This window comes from Cygnus atratus, chromosome 4 (genome assembly GCF_013377495.2).
Source record: "Cygnus atratus isolate AKBS03 ecotype Queensland, Australia chromosome 4, CAtr_DNAZoo_HiC_assembly, whole genome shotgun sequence".
NCBI classification, from domain to species: Eukaryota; Metazoa; Chordata; class Aves; order Anseriformes; family Anatidae; genus Cygnus; species Cygnus atratus.
Genome location: NC_066365.1, coordinates 27100497 through 27120068, shown reverse-complemented (window position 1 = coordinate 27120068; position 19572 = coordinate 27100497).

Below are 19572 nucleotides of genomic sequence, written 5' to 3'. Positions count from 1 at the left end.
AAATATGCACAAATTATTTATTTCTGATTTTATAGTATTCATAAACTACTGTAGCCGCCCACCTAAGCAACAAGAATTCTCTATGTAAATAATTTAAATTTTAGGAATTGTTATAAAATGTGTGATGACTTGTTTGTGTGAAACCTGATGTGGGATCACTGTTAGGAGGGCATAACTGACAGCCATTACCTACACAGGGAAAATAACTATATAGCAAGTTTCATATACTCACAATCTGGAAGAAGTTCAAATGTTATGTCCCCATACTCAGGTGTCATTTATATCCCTGTCTGCATATATGTAAAAGTACACATGTATATCTACAAATAAACACATACCTATATATAACTGTGCAGGGAGGCCAGTTTGCCTATTAGCACATTTTGACATGATGGATACTCTGAATCATTGGTAAAATTGTCCTCCTTGATATAAGGCTCACTTGGATATTGAATCTCTTGCCTGTTATTTTCTTTAATTTCCAAAACATATCTGTTGAAAATCCCTTCAGGATATACTTTTGAACTTCCTCTGTAAATGTGGAAAGAACTTCAAAGTTCTGTTAGTAATTTATGTATAGCATGATGGACTGGGGTCAGTTCACAACTGAATTCCCAAGGCAAGAAGATTAGATGATGGAAAAGACAATTTAATATAAAATGCCTCCTTGCTCCAAAGTTCACACAGAGGCTGGTCCTGCATACCTTGTTCACGCAGGCAGTCCTCTTTGAAATCAGAGCCCTTATTGCCTTGTGGTTTTTATAGTCATTCGCACCAAAGTGGATAAATGTTAAAGATGCCAGACCTCTAACCTAGCAGCAATTTATCACAGTGCACTCGCTGAACCTCTGATCAGACATGGTTCAACGGAGACAGTTTCCAGTTATAATGAGACAGTAGCTAGTGTAAGAGCAGCCCCAAAGCTAAGTTTGCCAGATGCCTGTGCAGTGTAACTACTGAAACATACTCTGTCTTAGATCTGGGGTGATGTAGCAGCTGATGCACCACAGGGAGTGCCTCCCATACCAGGCTCTATTTATCCATGGCACGGATTTACCCCCTGCAAATCTGGCCTCTCCACTCAATCTCTTGCAGCCAAATTGCATGACAGACCACGGAGAAAACAAGACAGAAAGGTTTCCGTAGCAAAAGGTCCTGTTGTTGTCTGAGGCAAGTGCAGATCAGACCTGCTGGCATGGTGAATTCAGGCTGTCCATAGAGAGAATGCAGTTTGGTCTCTGTAATGCTCTGGTCTGCTGGTCACCCCTGGAACCAATCATCTCAGGCAAGGGTAAGTTTTGCCCATGCATAGATAGTGGCACCAGGATTTTCTTTTGTTAAATCTTTAGATTTTGCACTTTAAGACCTAAAAACAGTCTTTTGGTAAGGCATATTTGTGGATAAAACTTGATACAGCATGTCACAGCTGATTTACCTGGCTCCAACTGCTATACCGATGAAAACGTACTGTATGGAATACACAGGAGTGCTTTCCCCTGCAACCACCTTCACCTTCATCAGAAATATTTTTGGAGCTATACAAAAATTTTGATGAAACTTTTAATTACATTCCTAAACATATATTAAGATATCTAAATTGACTTGACAGAACTGAAACCAGGCCAGCTATTTAAAGTGTTAGGTAAATTATTCAGAGAGAACACCTTCAAAATTGTAACCTCTTTCTTCTTTCCTATCTTCTGTTTTTAAGTATTCCTCCCACCAGCATTTTGACTCCTTTTCTACTTTTATGTTTGTAAAACACCTAGCCACTATTAACAAAAAAGGAGTCTACTCGAGAGGAATACAAAAATTTTGGTATCACTCATATGTAAGATGTTTGCCCTGGGATAAGAACTATGTACAAATTTCTACACTGGCCCACACAAGCCAGTGAACTGGCTAAGTACAATGAAAGATACTACAAATGTAGGCAAAGAAGCATATACGTATACCAAGGACATCGAGGTGCTCAAATGAGTCCAGAGGAGGGCAATGAAGCTGGTGAGGGGTCTGGAGAACAAGTCTTATGAGGAGCGGCTGAGGGAGCTGGAATTGTTCAGCCTGGAGAAGAGGAGGCTCAGAGGCGACCTTATCGCACTCTCCAGGTACCTTAAAGGAGGCTGTAGAGAGGTGGGGGTTGATCTATTCTCCCACATACCTGGTGACAGGACGAGGGGGAATGGGCTAAAGTTGCGCCAGGGGAGGTTTAGGTTGGATATTAGGAAGAACTTCTTTACCGAAAGGGTAGTTAGGCATTGGAATGGGCTGCCCAGGGAAGTGGTTGAGACACCATCCCTGGAGGTCTTTAAGAGACGTTTAGATGTAGAGCTTAGTGATATGGTTTAGTAGAGGATTTGTTAGTTTTAGGTCAGAGGTTGGACTGGGTGATCTTGGAGGTCTCTTCCAACCTAGATGATTCTGTGATTCTATATATGGCGGCTGTAATATGTTTGAAAATTTGGCATAAAGGGTCTGATTTCATCTAGAAGAATGTCCTGTTACTAGTCATTTTCTTGAATTATCAAGATGATCATCAATGATGATTTTCTAACAATAACCACAGAATCATAGAATCATTAAGGTTGGAAAACGCCACAGTAAAAACCTAAATAGTGATTTAGTTATATAAAACTCAGATTTAATGCTGTAATTACTTCTTTTTCTGTGCCATAATAGGCAGATACTCATCATAAGAGCATGTCAGTCTCTCATGCCATAATACAAGCCATGGAAATACTAACAGGCAAAAGAACTTTAAAGAGAGAATTATTAAAACTCATCCATAAATTTCCTGTCTTCTGGGGGTTTAAGACCTATCCTCTTAGATTTACATAGTTTTCTCTGATCTGCACTGCTTCTAACTGGAAGTGTCTCCAGCTTATTATTCAAAAAGATATTTGTGTGGAGTATAGAATGGGAAGAACAATTAGAAAACAGCTGCTGTTTAGCATTTGCCATAAAACTTCAAGACTCCTAGTAGGTGTTCTTTAGAAAAAGTCAATTAGTAATTTAGAGCAGAACAGAGCTCATCACAATTTCTGTCCTCAGTAGCACCAGGGGAGTTCTCCTTTGATTAGAATACTTGCAGTGGGGGCTTCCTTTGTATCTTTCATAATAGAGTTTATGCTAGAAAGGCACTTTTTTAAAACACTACAAAACTCAGAGTGCCGATAGACAGCACTGTGTCTGTCATCTTTATCTCAAATGACACAGATAAAGTCTGTTGTTAAATTAGTCAGTGAGGAGGGAAGATAATCCCTAGCAGAGTGCCTGTTAGGCAGATCAAGGATGAAAGGATGTCTAAACACAGAGCTCACCTATATAAATAATTATGCTCATGCAGAAGTGAGGAACCACCAGCGCAGTCCCTCCAGCCCAGAGTATTGATCTGTAGGAAACAAACTATATCCCATCTGGCAATCATCCAGAGATTACTTCTAAGTATCTTAGCTGGGCATCCAGGGAACCTGAAAAGCACAGTGGATGTATACTGCATATATCCACAGCCACTGCAAAGAGCAGCCCCCACTGGTGCCACCAGCACTGAATTCGTTCGGATTGCAAGTGCTAGGATGGGTGCAATGGGCTGCCACTTGCTTTCAGATGAGATGCATTTGAAGGCACTTGCCATCCCCTATGTATTCTTCATGCTTTATCAGGAAAAATCTAAGAGTAAAACTCTCTGATTACACACTGTTTCTTGAGCAGCAGAGGAGAGTAATGCAACAACATGAAGGCTGACCTATACGGGCACTTTATTAAGTGAACAATCAAGATTTGTAGGCAAAAGATACTAGGCACACTGTGCTCCAAATTAGAGGCTGATAAAAAACAATACTAATTACAGTCAATATTATTATATTAATCACTTAAAAGGGCTGCTTCCATACATGTTAAAGACTACAGACTGTTTCATTTGTACTGATACAAGTACAGCCAGAGATGCTCTTCTAATTTCTTTTTCCTTTAAACAAAAATTGTGTTTAAATATGTGCAAAGGTATGATATATTACACCTCCTCCACAATCTAACACAGCGACAGCATGCACTCATGTTCAGAATATTTGCATTATCATACATCACAAGCCATTTCTGATTTTAAGATACTCAAATTCATCACAGTTGATCTCACCAAACTATTCTTGACTACAAGCTGTGATCTAAATCTTCCCACAGTTTCCTGTTGCAGCTTTATCAAGCTGATAAAACAGCAACACAGAATAGGACTGAGAGGCCCAGTGCGAAGCTGAGAGATTGCCCTGAACTTAAGAAGGACACATGTTGTAGAGGAGACTCACCACCATGCTGGTTGCCTGTCCCAGGTGCCAGACACAGCAAGGATGTCTCTGCTGGTGCCCTCAGAAGAGATGGTTGTGCTCAGCACTGTGGGTAATGACCAGGCTCTTCCACAAATGCCTTACATCACCTCGTTGGTCTTTTGCACTGTTAATTGTAAAGCCATGATATCTCCTATATGGCTCTTGGATTGGATGCAATGAGTCATTTTAAGCTAGCTCCTTTTATTCATCTTAGGAAAGGCAATAGAGGCTTACTTTTGGTGCTCCACTTCTTTGAGGTGCTTAATGTCCCACTGAAGCTATTTCAATCTTTTTCACTTTCCTGTTCAAAACATGTGAAGCTGTAAGAGAAAATCATGAACTGACTTGGTATGCAATTAAAGAACAGCTTTAATACAATAGAGAGTGTTTAATTCCCAATAGTTGTTACAGTGAATCTGGCATGAATTTTATCTGAGTTGTTGAATTTTTATTTTTATAGATAAGATATTGAAACAATAATTTGCTATTGAATTTTGGGAGAGTGCTGGTATAACTATTATACTTGCAAATAAATTTATTTCTTACCACATTTAAAAGATACATTGAATAAAATGTAGCCTATGGACTTTTGTTAGCTGTGCACACGTAAGTAGGAATATAACTGAAATGAAACATCTAAATAGCAATGTTGTTCTTTTATTTATTTATACAGCACTACTTATTTGTGCCTCGGATTTTATTTGCAAAGATATAATGGGGCAAATATAAATACTGACTGCCAGCTCTTCAGAAGATTGTTTGATATGAATGTATAATGTAAGGATTTAGCAATATCTGTCCATAGGATCTTTAAGGCACAATGAGCCTTGGATGTTTTCTTTTGTTTGTAGCCTGAAGCTCCAACATTTTAAATGCTTAATTAGCAGCAATCAGGCATCAGTACAGCTCCAATCTAACTGAGGGGATGGGACAGCTCTCCAGTTTGGCAGCCACTGCCAAAAGCAGGATGTGCTTCTCTAATACTCAGCAATTCATCTTTCTTTTCTTGTATCAGAATTTTCATTGAAAATTGAATAAGTATTATCAGCTGAATAAAGTAACGGTTTGATACTTTGAGGAACTGGGAATAAATTAGTAGTCTTTATAAAATAATGTCATAGAAAACACTTAATATATTGTTCCTAACCATGTAACACTTTGAAAGTGTTTCCATGCCACAGCACAACATTGTTTTGCATGACTTAACTCCTGAAGATTAAAAAGAATCACGTTAACATACTTCAGAAATGAATGAATATGGACTTTAGGAAAACAAGCTTGCCATGTTTTTTGATCTTCTCAGATTTAGGTTGTTTTCTAATATCTCAACAGTATTTTCCCCAGACAACATATAATTTTGCTTGTGAAGGAAATCAAAAGCCAAATTAGAAGTATGAATGGAGGGGATTATGTTTTCAGCTGAATATCTTCTGATGTTTTTATATGCATTACATTATTTCCATAGCTGGAGAAAGAGAATGCAGTAGCAGGAAACCTAGATTTAATGAGAAGTGTCTGCATCGTGAAGAAAACTCACCAGTACTTCATCTTGATGAGGTGTAATTTCTTCATTTGTCATAGCTACTGGACACAAAGGCTAATACTGGTAGAAGAAGCTGAAAAAATGCATGCATCTTCAGGTAGAAATAGTCACCACTGAAGCAGCCCGGTGAGGTCTACAACCGTAAAAAAACAGCATGAATCTGAACTCCCTTGGACTGTAAAGTGCTATAAATTTATCTCCAGTAACATAGCATGTTCAAAAAATGCTAGCCGCATTATTCCAAAAATGTGTTTTCTTTCTCTGCTAAAATAAATGGATTTTTTTTTCTTTCACTGTTCTTCCATTCAGAAACCCCATAATAATTTACCTGTTGAAAAATATTTTAGTAAACTACTGTTGGGGGCCACAGTAGTTGCAGATTTCTTTCAAAACAAAATGTAAAACAAGATATTTAAAGGGAATTAGAAAGCAGGCTTTTAATAATTTAGAAACTTTACATGGCTCTGCCCAGAAAATAAAACTGACGTTTAGATTTTTGTACCAGTCATCACTTCTAAACGTTTTATATTTTATAAATTCTTCTTCTCCTCATTGAAAAACATTTAAAACATACTAGAAGTGCTTCAAGAGAATGTCTTCATTTAACTGACTGTTTAAAAAATTTATGGCAGCAGTGCCATGTGTGAAATTTCCACTGATTAAGAAAGTTTTATGGCAGCATAACCAGAGAAAAGTGGAACTGTGTAAGCCATATTCATAAATGTTGTCAGGACTGACAATCTTTTCAAGACTACTGGTTAAGTAAAATACCATTTTTCATACAGACTACTATTCTATCCCAAGGCCCGATGACTCTCACTCAATGCCCTTTCACACATACAGTTGTCAACTTGCTCTGGCTAAAATTCTTCTTTCCTTTCTCAGTTCTGATTTTTTTTTCTGATTTTTTTTCCACCACAGGAGGTTGTGGTGGATAGATTTTCTTTGAATGATGGAAGAATCTTAGTAAACTTTCCCCCATCGGAAAACAAAAAGAAAGTAAAAAATCTGGAAAATGTTGACTATTCCATCCTGTAATTCTTCCAAGTGTAGTTATTACAGGGCTTTGTCTCCCTTTTTATTTAAAACCAACCACACAAAGTAAAATCTGCCATGAAACAATCCAGAAGTACCTAATGGTGGTCTCAGGTTTAGAAAATATGTTATATAGCTTAATTTATACCATGAAGTGTTTGGGTTGTGAACAATCAATGCAGAGAAAGTATTTCTGATAAATATCTCTAGCAAATTGTATAATTCTACTATAAAATATTAGAATAATATTATAAATAAAATAATATTTGTTTCACATCATTTTGTGCCATGTTTATGATGCATCTCACAGCTGCTTGTACTTCATTATGTCATTTTCAGATTTTGCTGCTGTATATTTGTGTGATTTGATATTAAGTACTGTAAAATAGGAGGCTGTAAAGTAAATTGCATCAATATCAAATAACAAGTAAGACATTAAAAAATACATTTATTGCCTCATCATGTGCTGTGATATCCCAGAGCCTTGATGCTTGTCCTGCTTACTTTTCAGTATGCCTCTAAGCAAGTTTCTATTAACACAAGTTTTTTCAGTAACCAAATGTTAATTACTTCTCAGCCACCTGTGAAACTGCCTTTTTTTTCTTAAATGCATCACATTAAAATTACATTAAGGCAGATGTACTAGCTCTTAAAGTTACAATGCCCATGTTGAAGTATAGGCAGGATATAAAGCCCATCATTTAAAAAAAAAAAAAAAAAAGCTTTCAGAAATAAGATCATAATTCGCTTTACCTAAGTACAAAATGTAGAAAGATGCTTAACCCAGTTTTTGAGCCTCTCTTGGTCCAACATAAACTAATCCTCTGAAATTAGAAAGCCTTGTAGTGGTATTGTCATTCAGCTTGCTGCATAAACTCAGTAGTCCGAATGTGTCACCAATTGCCCCAGCACCTTGCTCCGAAGGAATCCCACCTACAAACCTGCTCAATTAAGGAGCTTAGATGAGTGAACCAGCACCTATTCCATATTTATGTGGGGTTACACTATCACCTCTTGTCATGCAAGGAATGGAACCAGTAGGGCATCCTGGCTTGTGCAACTTTTTGCCTCAGGCTCAATACATTCAGGAGTGCACAAGGAGCAGTGTGGCTACACATAGCCTGCTTTATGGCTATCACAACCTGGACAACTTTTCAAATCAACTTACCAGTTGATTTAAAAAAAATGAAGTTGTGTGCAATAATCAGTTCTTTGAAGGGTTTGAATTCATATGAAAAATGTATGAAGAACAAACTGAGTGCGCACATAAGCAAAGAAACTGCTTGCTGAGTGAAAACATTATCTTTGAATTAGCTCAAGATGGCTATGACTTTAATTTCATCTGTGACCTCTTTGTTTAATTTCCATTGCTCTGAAAGTGAGACAATGTAATTTAGTTATTTAGGACCAACATGTGACTTACTTCAGTGTCCATGCAAGAAGGTAAGTAGTAATAAACACTTGCTCTTAGTACATCTTAGATGCAGAAATTACTGGGAGAGTGTTGCAAACATGAACAATTTTGGAAGAATGGTGACTACACCAGCAAGATGGCCAAAAATGTAGTTAGTCATGATTGCCTTGAACCTACACGGAAATAAGGAGAGCTATGACTTTCTGCAACAAAGCTCCCTCCCACAGAAATTCATACAGTCACCTAGGATTTGGCTTAAGCTTTCAAAAATTTATGAAGATGACAACATGCTGTAACAGCCCTAAAGGTAAAGAGAAGAATAAAAATAAGCATTTTTATAAAGGTCATTTCTTCACTATAGATATATATGTATTTTGTATTTTTATGCTAGAATGCTGCATCTAACTTTCTCAGCAAAGTTTTATAAGATCCCTCAGACTCCTTTCTGTCATGCCCATACTTCAGAATGAAAGAATGATGTAGTTGTTGCTAGCATAGTTTTTGACCCTTAATATTTTTTTTATTTTTTATTTTTTGGAAGCTAAGTGAAAGAAGAGAGGGAAATTGTTTATAGATAAGGTGAAGGAAGAGGAGTGTAAGTACCTCCCAAGTATACCCCAAGCTGTGGGCTATTCGTGCTTGAAGGCAACGTAACTATTTTTGTCCTTTCTGGGAGGCTCCATCTCACAAATGCATTCAGAGCATAAGACCAAGTAGCCAAAAGGTTAAAACGTGTTTCTGTCTTTTTCTGTTTAGAAGCAACAAACACAGCAAGAGCCAATTTTAGAAGCCAAGTACTTATCTAAAACAATGAACAATGTGGTAAACAAAGCAGTCCTTGAAGAGGTGGAAGAGAATTGTGTCCAGATGTTCAAAAACACACACAAATGTAGCACTGGATTTTTCTCTCCAAGAGCTGTATCCAATGTTTTGCTGGAGTTTATATAAAGAATAAATAAATACAAGTTTTGTTACACTTGAGCAAGTAAAGTTGTACAAATAAGATGGGAAATTAAGCAAATGAAAGAAAGATTATTCAAAAGCTGAAATTTCTGTTCAGCTTGCCTTTCCTTCATCTTTTGTTTCCTTCTTATTCCCCAGCTCAGATATGGTGAAAAGTTGCTCAGATGAGCAGGCAAGAATTGCTTAGACACACAGCACAGATTGAAATGGCAAACTGCCACATTCTTCAGCACAGAGGGCCAGTACTATAATCCTACCAGGCCTGAATTGAATCTAAGGCCAGTTTATAGTATAACAAAGCCAAGGAGGGGCAAAACCAAAATGTTTTTGTCCACTCAGCTTACATGTTGTACCAAGAGCTAGGAGCTATCTTGCAAAGGACCAAAGGTCTTTGTCCTTTACACAAAGCTCACCCATCTGGAGCCCTCTTGAGAGACACCTCCTGATTCAGTGGTGACTCACAGGCTTGCTGTCCTTGAATTCACTTCTGCTTCGTCTCCACACCAGATCTCACCTCCTCAACCCCTCTTCAAATGAGCCACAACAGATACAGAGCAGTATAATTTTTATCCTGATGCTACTAAAAGAGTCAACATAGCTAGCCCTGGACAATCTAACCGATGTTGTTACCACAGAAGACTATTTTTCTCCAAATCTCCAAATCCCTATCTTCAAGGCTAACTTACATGAGGACTAGTAAATGAATACCAAATGAAAGTCTAAGAAACCAACAGCTTCAATTCTCCTTTCCAACAGGAGGAGGGCAGCAATGAGTTTCAATAAATCAATAGCTCTTAGGTCAAAATTCATTAGTTTTAATGATAACTCAAACAGCACTATAATGTAAAGCTCCACTCCTTACCCAGGGCTGCAATAAAAGAGAGAAATTGTCATATTATGAATGTCTGCAACACCTTTTTTCAAATATTTCTCTGCCGAGAATAAAAGACTACTAGAAAAGGTGTAAAAGTGATATGTACATGGGGTTGCAATGTCTGATACAATGCAGATTGCTGAAACTGATGTTGTTTTCTAGAAGACAGCTTTAAAAAAGCTACAGAAACACTGTGATTGTCTTTGAGTGAGGTGAGTGAACTGAAAGAAATGATAAGTATTGGTAGACAAGTCTATGTTGGAGATTGTTAGTCACTACTTAGGCACTATCAAGGATGGCAAATCAATTACAAGTGCCTCATATTTGCAAGAAACATTTATTGTTTCTACAGTAAATGTCATCTCCTAATAGAAAAAAAGTGTCTGATTCTTTATAGAAAATTTTTCAGTGGAATAATTCTGTCCAGTATCTTTTTAAAATTTTCTCCCTCTTTATACTACAAGTGACATTCATATGGAAACAGAATTGGTGTCATGACAATTACTATGCTTCAACTGTTTGTTGGATGCACTTGAGGATGCAGTAATTTCTATACATATCAAATGCATTGTCACCCAGGAACTGGTCCAAAGGTCAGTAATATGCTTTCCATTCATTCTGTGGGCATGAGGTGATAAACACCCTAACACTGCAAAGAAAACAAATGTCTCGCAAATAGATTTATTTTTTAAAAATGTATTTTATCCAGTAGCAAATTTAGGAATGATGAAGAAAGGAAAATACTTCTTAAATTATGGGTATGATGAATTATCTTTAAAATATTTTGTTAAGAAACCTGACCTGTTCTTGCAAATTAATGAAGTTTCAAATAAAGCATTGTGCTCCAAACCCTAGAGTGCTTAGGGCTAGTTAAGGGTCTCCTTGTAAAAATAAGACAGAGAGAAAATAAGTAATTTTTATAAAATTTATAAATTATAAAATTATAATTAAATATATATATATAAAATAAGCTTATAAAAATAGAGAGAGAAAAAGTGAAAAAGAGGGGAATAAAAGATATGCAAGTTGGAAAATAAGATTTAAAGCTCACCTTACTGAAAGCTTGCTTTAACACAAATTTGAAAGATGACATGACGATGTGTTGTAACAACTCAAAAATCAAAATGAATCCTGGCAAGTGGGGCACAAGGCAACTAAGAACAGGCTCACTGGATACAATCTACTGCTAGACAAATTCAGTTGGGAAATATATGCGGTTTCCTCTTAGGGAGGATGATCAAAGTAGTCCTTTGCTAAACAGAGACTCATGATTACTGATCATCTTCAAGATGAAATCGATTGTCTTACTAAAATATATTCCTGATCCAGCTTTTGGTGTAAATTCTTTGCCCTATGGTGGGTGAAAGAAGGGCTGGGAAGGATCTGCAGTGATTCTTTCAGTCTCAGAATTCATAAATTGAGGTCCTTCCATTCCTCTTCCTTCATAGATCTCTATAAGAAAATAATTGCTTGGATGGGCATTAGTACAGTCATAATGTTTGCAGCTTTGAATAAAAACAATATTAAACTCTGATTCGAGGCCTCAGGTCTTCTGCTAGTCACTCTTTTCACTTAAAAGTTTATTTTCCCCCTCATTGCCTCCTTGAGTACTCCTACTCTACTCTAATATATCAGCGATACACCATGGCTAGAGGCTGCAGGCTGAGAAATAGATCATTTTCTACAAAAATCCTGCCCAGTACTCACTGCTCAGATACACAGTATCAGACTGTTTGTGAGAGTTTTGGTCAGGAAGAACAGATTCTCCAATGAAACTAAGAGAGATATGGGGAATATTCTTTGCATGTAGAAGGAGGAACTGTTGGATATATATTGCCTGGGAGAACCTCTTACATTGTAGGCATCTCAGGCAATGACAAATTTATGTCTTTATTGATGGCATAAGTTTTAAAGCTAGTTTGAATGCTGGCCTAAAGTCTTCAGTCTGAGTGTGACGCAGCCTGTAACACTGAAAAGTTGGGTTAAAGGATCAGATGCACCTTCATGGTCATGATTTCTGTGAAACACTTGTTTTCACTTGATCTGCTATCTCCTTTTCTCCAATCTTTTGCTCCTTCTTTATTTAACATATAAAAATTGCAACCTATCTGCTAGCCCTAGTGCTGAACAGAACTCTGCTAGGGAGTCTTTAAATCCACAGAAAATAAATGGAAATAAGCACACATTTCATTCCACATTCTTGCAGGCTATTACTTTCTAGAGACAACTAACCCACACTGTAGCTTAGAAACTGCTACTTTTAACAAACCTGAGCCCAGGACTGTCACCCTTCTTTACAGTGAGTAGCAAAACTGTGAGTTAACACAGTTCACAGTCCATAAATTACAGAAATGAACTATGAGACTTCACTGATAATGAGCACAGCATTCCTTGTAACGGGTTCTCAATATCGTCTTAACAAATTGTAACTGCTTTGCAACCATCTTACGTCCCTCCAACATGAATCACATTATAATACAATTGCCCGTGCAGCAGTATCGACTCTCTTCTCAATGTTGGAGGGATAAAAAAGAAGAAAAAAAATAATTCTATTCTTTTACAGAACTTTTAAAACCAAAGCAGACTTAGTTGCAGCATTTTTGGCAATCCTTGCATTATATGAGCTGAAAATAATCCTGCAGTTATTGATTTCCCTACCAAGAGATAGCACTACAATACCAACACAGTTCTGCTGAGTATTGGAGTCTGCTTGTTCTGTATATTGTTTATGGATAGCTGCCATTTATCTACTGAATGATTAGCCAAATAAGTGAAGCTGTTCTAGGTTCTCCAGCCTTTTAAATCAAAAGCGGTGGTTCTGTTCTTGTGGATCTTCTATCTCTGTATAGTCCTGGACTGCAACAATACATACCCTTTCCATGTGATATTATGTAGTGAGAATTATTTTTTTCTTTACACAGAAATCAGAGTATATCCATACCCTGCCTGTGCATACTCATTAAGTCAAAGAAGTCCTCAAAAAGGCAAATGCTGCATCTCTTGTCAACCATATGATTCCCTTAACTTGTCTCTTTTCATTACTTTGCTGAGGATGAAAAATAACTCCGAATGGCAAGATGGATGAGGTGATACAGTGCCTGTGGATGCTTATGCTCCAGAAATTGAAGCTGACATTTTATTCTGCACTATGCTAACCATAAAACATTATTGTTTATCCTAACTGCAGTCCAATGTCAGGCAGCGACACCTTTGGCTACTGGGAAACAACCTTGAACATTTATGCAGAGCTAGGAAAAAAGTGATGGTGTTTGGGAACTGATTTGACAGCCTAAAATCAAGCAGTATGCTGGGAAAGGAGCAGGTAGTCAAAGTTAACGCCTTTGATGTGGTCAGCTCATGCACACCAGTGTCTCAGTCTAAAGTCAGTCATTTCAGTTCTATTATATATGAATCTGTTCCAATAAATAAATAATAAATCGATAGTCAATGTATGAGTCAATAATTAGCTAGTACCCGATCACCTCATTTGTTCCTCCTCTCTCGCATTATGAGAAACAGTGAGATGTTTGGCTTTTTTTTCCCCTTTTCCATGAAAGCCATAATTTTGTAGACTCAAAATATCCTTCTTGATTTTTTTTTTATTTTTTTCCCCAGGCTGATAAATCTTGTGCAATTTATCTTCTACATATAGAGAATCTACCCCAAACATTGATAATCCTCTGCTTGGTGATACCACTATGTTTGGGAAATCTAGATTTGAGTCTTTTCTTTTATAAGACAAAGCCAGTAGTGGAATGGCATGACTTTTGCTTCTTAAGTGAATACATCAGTAATTTGTTGCTGTATTAAATGATAGATACGTGCATGTTCTGTACAAGTTAAATCCAAACCAAACCAGGTCTCACCCACCATTTAAGTGTTAGTCGTCACTTAGGCATGAGCTGTGGCACGCAGCATTTCAACACCTTCAGATTTGGGTTATGGAGCAGACAGGCAGCAGGGAGCTGGTGTTAGACAGCAGAAGACTGGGCAACTGGAGATTTCAATACAGGCTAAATCTGGCTTTTCTAATGACGTGTGCTGTCCTTGACTAATGGGTCACTCTTTGACTAAACAGATAGGGTCTCAGCAGTTCTATCTCCAGAAAAAAATGCGTGTCTAAAGGTGGCAAAATGACACTGTATTCAGCACATACTCTACTTGCAAAATCACATCCAGGCACATTAAATGAGACAATACTTAGAATTATCCATATTGTACAACTGCAGACAGACAAGTACCGGCTGAAAAAGATTATCCTTAATTTATTCGTACTTATTAATTCCTCAAAATTCAAAACTCACTCAGATTTTGTCCATACTAAGGAAAACAAAAGAAAAGTGGTATACAGTGTTTACATATTCCTGCAGAGAACTTGAGGAGTAGCAGATATGGGCACTGCAAAGATGTGCTTCTCTCTGAGCTCCAGCATCACAGCAAACATACAAACACTGACATCGTGAATGTGTGTGTGGTCAGCTCAGCTTTAAAACTCCACTTCTGCTGCACCAAAGAGAATCATAGGAAAGCTGACGCTGGAGCTCTGGAGGTCATCTAGTCCAACCTCTGAACACAAAATGAGGAACTCAGCAGTTAATCAGTTTGCTCAGGATCTTACCAGGCCAATTTTTGAAAAATTTTTAAGGAGATTCCACAGTTTCTTGGGCAAGCTGTTTCAGTGCTTCACTCTCTCATACTTCCCAGCATTTCTGTGAAATGATGTTCATACCTACAATTCAGAAATAAATTTACATGAAAAATAGTTGGGCATTTCATCTGTGCCTACAAGTATTTTGATCTTAGCCACAACATGACCACAACACTATAAATTATACATAAAGCAGTTACAGTAATGCAATAAGAATAGGAAGCCAGTTATGAAAAATCATTTTTGTCACATACTTCAATCTCTGCATCATATTTTAAGGATCAGATTTCTTACAGAAGAGGATGCTTACTCTCTGCCCTTCCTTTTTGATCTGTTGCCTAAAGCCCTGCATACACAGTAGTAGAATAATCCTATAGGCTCCACATAAATAACTGCTTTCCTGATATTTTTCTGAAATACACTAATGAAGTCTGTTTAGAGAAGCTGGAATTTGCTATAAAGGCTTTTGAGTCTCATGAATAGAATAAAATGCATGCTTATTCCTAGATGCAAGGGTTTGTGCCTAAACTGCCCTTTTTGCATGGCAGCTCCTAATTGCAGAAAGCAGGACACCAAATTGACTGGCATTATTTAGACACCGTGCTGTTCTCTGACATGAAGATACTAGGATTGGTCCTTATGTTTTTGTTTAGTTTTACACTTTTTCCAAATTGGACTATAAAATTCCTTCTGGCATTTCACTTTTCATTAACTGGTTTTTGAACATTTGCACATTCTGTCCGTTCCAGTATAAGAGCAAATTGTTATAATGGCAGGGTTACAAATACTGGGGAATAAAAATATCCCTTGCTATCAGGACCAAATATTTGTGTATTATTTATAACATAACAAGGCTGAACAGCCTTACTACAGGTTTGCAAATGCATCACATACCCCATATTCAGAAAAATCACTTGCTCCAAAGACCTTATTTTTTAAATCTAGAACATTAAATCAAAAACTAAAATTTAAGACCAAATTTAGCAGAGTTTGCTTTTTAAAAGCTCAATTCAATACTCATTACCATTCCAAAACCTTAGATATTTTTTTCTCTTCATATTTATTGACATGGCATTTTTTTACCATATCCTACCATTGCAGACCTGTAATTATTGTCTCATAATTACCATATATTTCTTGAGCCCTAATCGTGAACTACAATCCCATTGTGTCAGACTTTCTAGTAATATTCAACAGATTGTCATGAATGTACTCATTACTGACTAGTTTTGGTCCACAGAGTTGACATAGCACCAATTTAATTCCGATGACAAGACTTCACAGGACTGAACAAGAAGTCCACCCCATACTGCCAAACCCATTATTTTCACAGCTCCTTATAATGCCCTTTGAAGCTGTAACGAGGATGTGGATCTGGACTGGGGAGTCTGAGTTTCTCATAGGTCCAGAGACTTTTTCTGATGTTATCCAATAGAAAGTTACAACAACCCTTTACCCTCCATACCTATTTTCACATGATGGCTCAGCCCCATAATTGTCCTTACTCCTGTCTGTTTTGAGATATGAGGACAGATCATTATGTAATGCTCAAATCACCTTTCTCCTCTGAATCTTAGTATGAAGGATGATCCAGCTTGCAGACCAGATCAAAGTTTGGAGTTCACTTATTATGTACTTATTCATATTTATTATGAAAATAAACGTGCTCACAGGCATTTCCCACATTTCAATGAATGTCCATCGTGATTTCCCAAAGCGACCTTCACTTCATGACACTTAATCTCTTTTGGCTGGAGGGCTCCCTCTTTCTGTCAGTATCTTTCACTTCCAGCCTTGCTTGGAGCACTGACACTGATATGCTCATACTATCACGTATTAAACAAATATATGATTGAATGGAATTCATGTTTAGGAGCAAAGAAAGTAAAGGCAATAAAACAAAATAAAATTTAAATACAATACAATGCAATATTCTAGACTGAGTATCTTTGGCATGTAAGTATTATTCTGTAAAGTTAACCTTTTACAATGTAACAGAATTGAGAACAGATGAAGTCTGTGGATTTTCTGAGCATGCTTTTGGAGATTCAGTATGTTGCTTCAGAGACATAACTTCAGCCATCTCCTTGGAAGCTTGCACAATATCCCATGATCATTAGAGGTTCTGATTTACTTTTGTGGTGGAGAAAGCTAACGATTTCACATTGGACAATGGTACAGAGAACCTTCGGGTACTGGTGTAATAACCAAGATAAGGGGTTTGTTATTTCTGTTGTTATTTACATTTCTATTAATACTTACATCAGTGCTTAAATGGGTATTTATTTGATACTGAATTCCCATCTTTCACTGAAATGAACAGGAAAAAGAGGTGCTTTAGTTAAAAGGAGGATGGACTGATGTGAAAATGTTGGGCCTTCAGTTGTTATTGTGGAGTGATATGAACTGCATTCATTAAAACAGGGTGCTGTTAATACATGCTATAAATCTGGAAGTGGGTTGTCCCTGAGAGCTGCAGCAGGTCTGAGGAGGGATTTTACATATAAAGAAAAGAACTGACAATTAAAGGAGTGACAATATTACTTTTTACAGCGTACAGCAGGAGGAGATTTTTCTTTAGAAAACTAAAGACAAAAGCCTTCTTCTTTACAGCATATATGCCCCTAGATTTAGAAATATCTGCATTTCAAACATTATCAAAGAAAGCAAGCATCGGTAAGCAGATAATATAGTTTGATTATAGTGAAATATGGCAAGAGAGAAAAGTACGGAAACAATTGCTAAGGATATGAAAGACAAAAAAGGGTAACTTTCAGAAATAATCCTTGTATACGAAAACTGAATAGTCTGAACTCATCTTGTACGAAATGAAGGCTAAAAATGAAAGCTTATTGCAGATCCACTTACAAGGTATTCTCTTCTTGATTCAGCATTGTGTGGTGTTATTAGGAGAGCTGCAAAGCAAAGCCTCTTTCAAAAGTTCATCCTGAAGGTGAGCATGAAGTTTCAAGTGGACAAACTCACATTTTCATCTAGACTGAAGGGATAACTGAGTGTTACATCAGAAGCCACTGGAGACCTAACTGAGATGGAAAAGGGGACAAGCCTCTGTGCTGGTACGCATCAGGGGGTGTAAAGCCGGTGCTGCAGGTAGAGCTGCAGTTGGATGCAGAGCAGCTTTTGCTGCACATAATGAAGCTTTACAACCTTTCTAATGTAATGGGGAGGGGAACCACAGGAGTGCACAAAATTAAGAAGAAAGAAAAAGGGAAGAACTGAAAGTACAGCAAAGGAGGATGTAATTCAAAGGGATGTGGTATCCAGATGAGCAATTTTGCTGTCATTGGCAGAAAAGGGAGGAAAGCACTGAAGAGAAGGAGGGAGATTCCAATTAGCATGTTGGTTTTGACAAAACAGTCTAGCATCTTAAAGAATATGTTTCTCTCTAAGTAATTTTTTTTTTCACAGCTTTAGAACTGAAGAAGAAAGTGTGGAGGAAAATAAAATACCACTTTGGTAAGGACAGGAACAGGAAACAACAGATAAAACAAAACAGCTATTCCGTATGCTGCATTCAGGTTTAAATCTTTTAGAAATAATCAATAGTTATTTTAATAGCCTCCATAACTGCTAATGACATACCTTAAAGAATTCCAGTAACGATACTGATAGTAATTGCAGTAGCACTGCAGACAGACATAATGGAGGGGGTGTCTTTACTGATTCTATTGTAATGCAAAGTAACACCTGCCATTGCTGTTCAGCAGAATCAATCCCATCAGAGACTCTTTGTTCCTCTTAGCAGAACATTATATAGTCATAATCATTTTACAAACACTAAATATCAAAGTATATTATTAAAAAAATAATAATAATACCAGCATTGGCAAAACTATTCCAGATGAAGTCCAGAAAGGACAAAATAGTACTGTCCAACTGCCAGCATATTGCAGGATCAAGTCATTCCATCTTGGATCATTTTAATGTTTTGATTATTTAACTACATGGTAATTGTTGATGACAAGAATGTACTATGTGCCTCCAAATTTGGCAGTAATATTACTGTGACTTTTTAAATGATCCTAAACAGTTATTTTGCTAACTAATAGGTGCTTTGGAATACACGCAAACCCGAGTTACACGGTAGTAGGATGACCCAATTGTTGCTCTTCAGAGCATGCAAGAAAAACTACACAATCATTACTTTTTCACCTTTTTGTAGCCCTGCTGACAATGTAGCCAGTCTGCTCAATTGTTATTCAGTTTTCACCTTCCCTCTAAAACAGTCTGGAAGTGTATTATCAGTTCAAGGCAAAAGAAGAATGAGAATTTATTGTTGTTAAGGTTATAAGAATCAAGGTACCCCAAGGATCATGACCAAGCTTCATGGTCAAATTGGAATCTACGGAGAATAACATGAAAGCTGGAGAAAAAGAGTTCTCAAGGGAGGAGCCCTTCAAGCAAAATTCATTCAGCTAGATACAAGAAAGCACCCAATTAATTTAATCATCTCAAGTTCTTTATTTGTTTATTTTGTTTGCAGCCTCTTGGTTGTTGTTTGTTGTTGTTGGGTTGGGTTTTTTTGGTACAAATATGATAACTGGCAATATCTACACAGAATGGTACTGGCATACACGGGAGCAGAAAAGCTGCACCAGGGACAAAGACTCCTCTGTGATCAAACTTATGTTCTGCTAACACAACATGTTAGCCAGCCGCTCCTCTGGCACACTGCTGACCACTGGGGGTTTACCTGTGGCAGGAAGAGGTGATGCAAACACCCTGACAAAAGCACCGAGACCAAAGACCTAC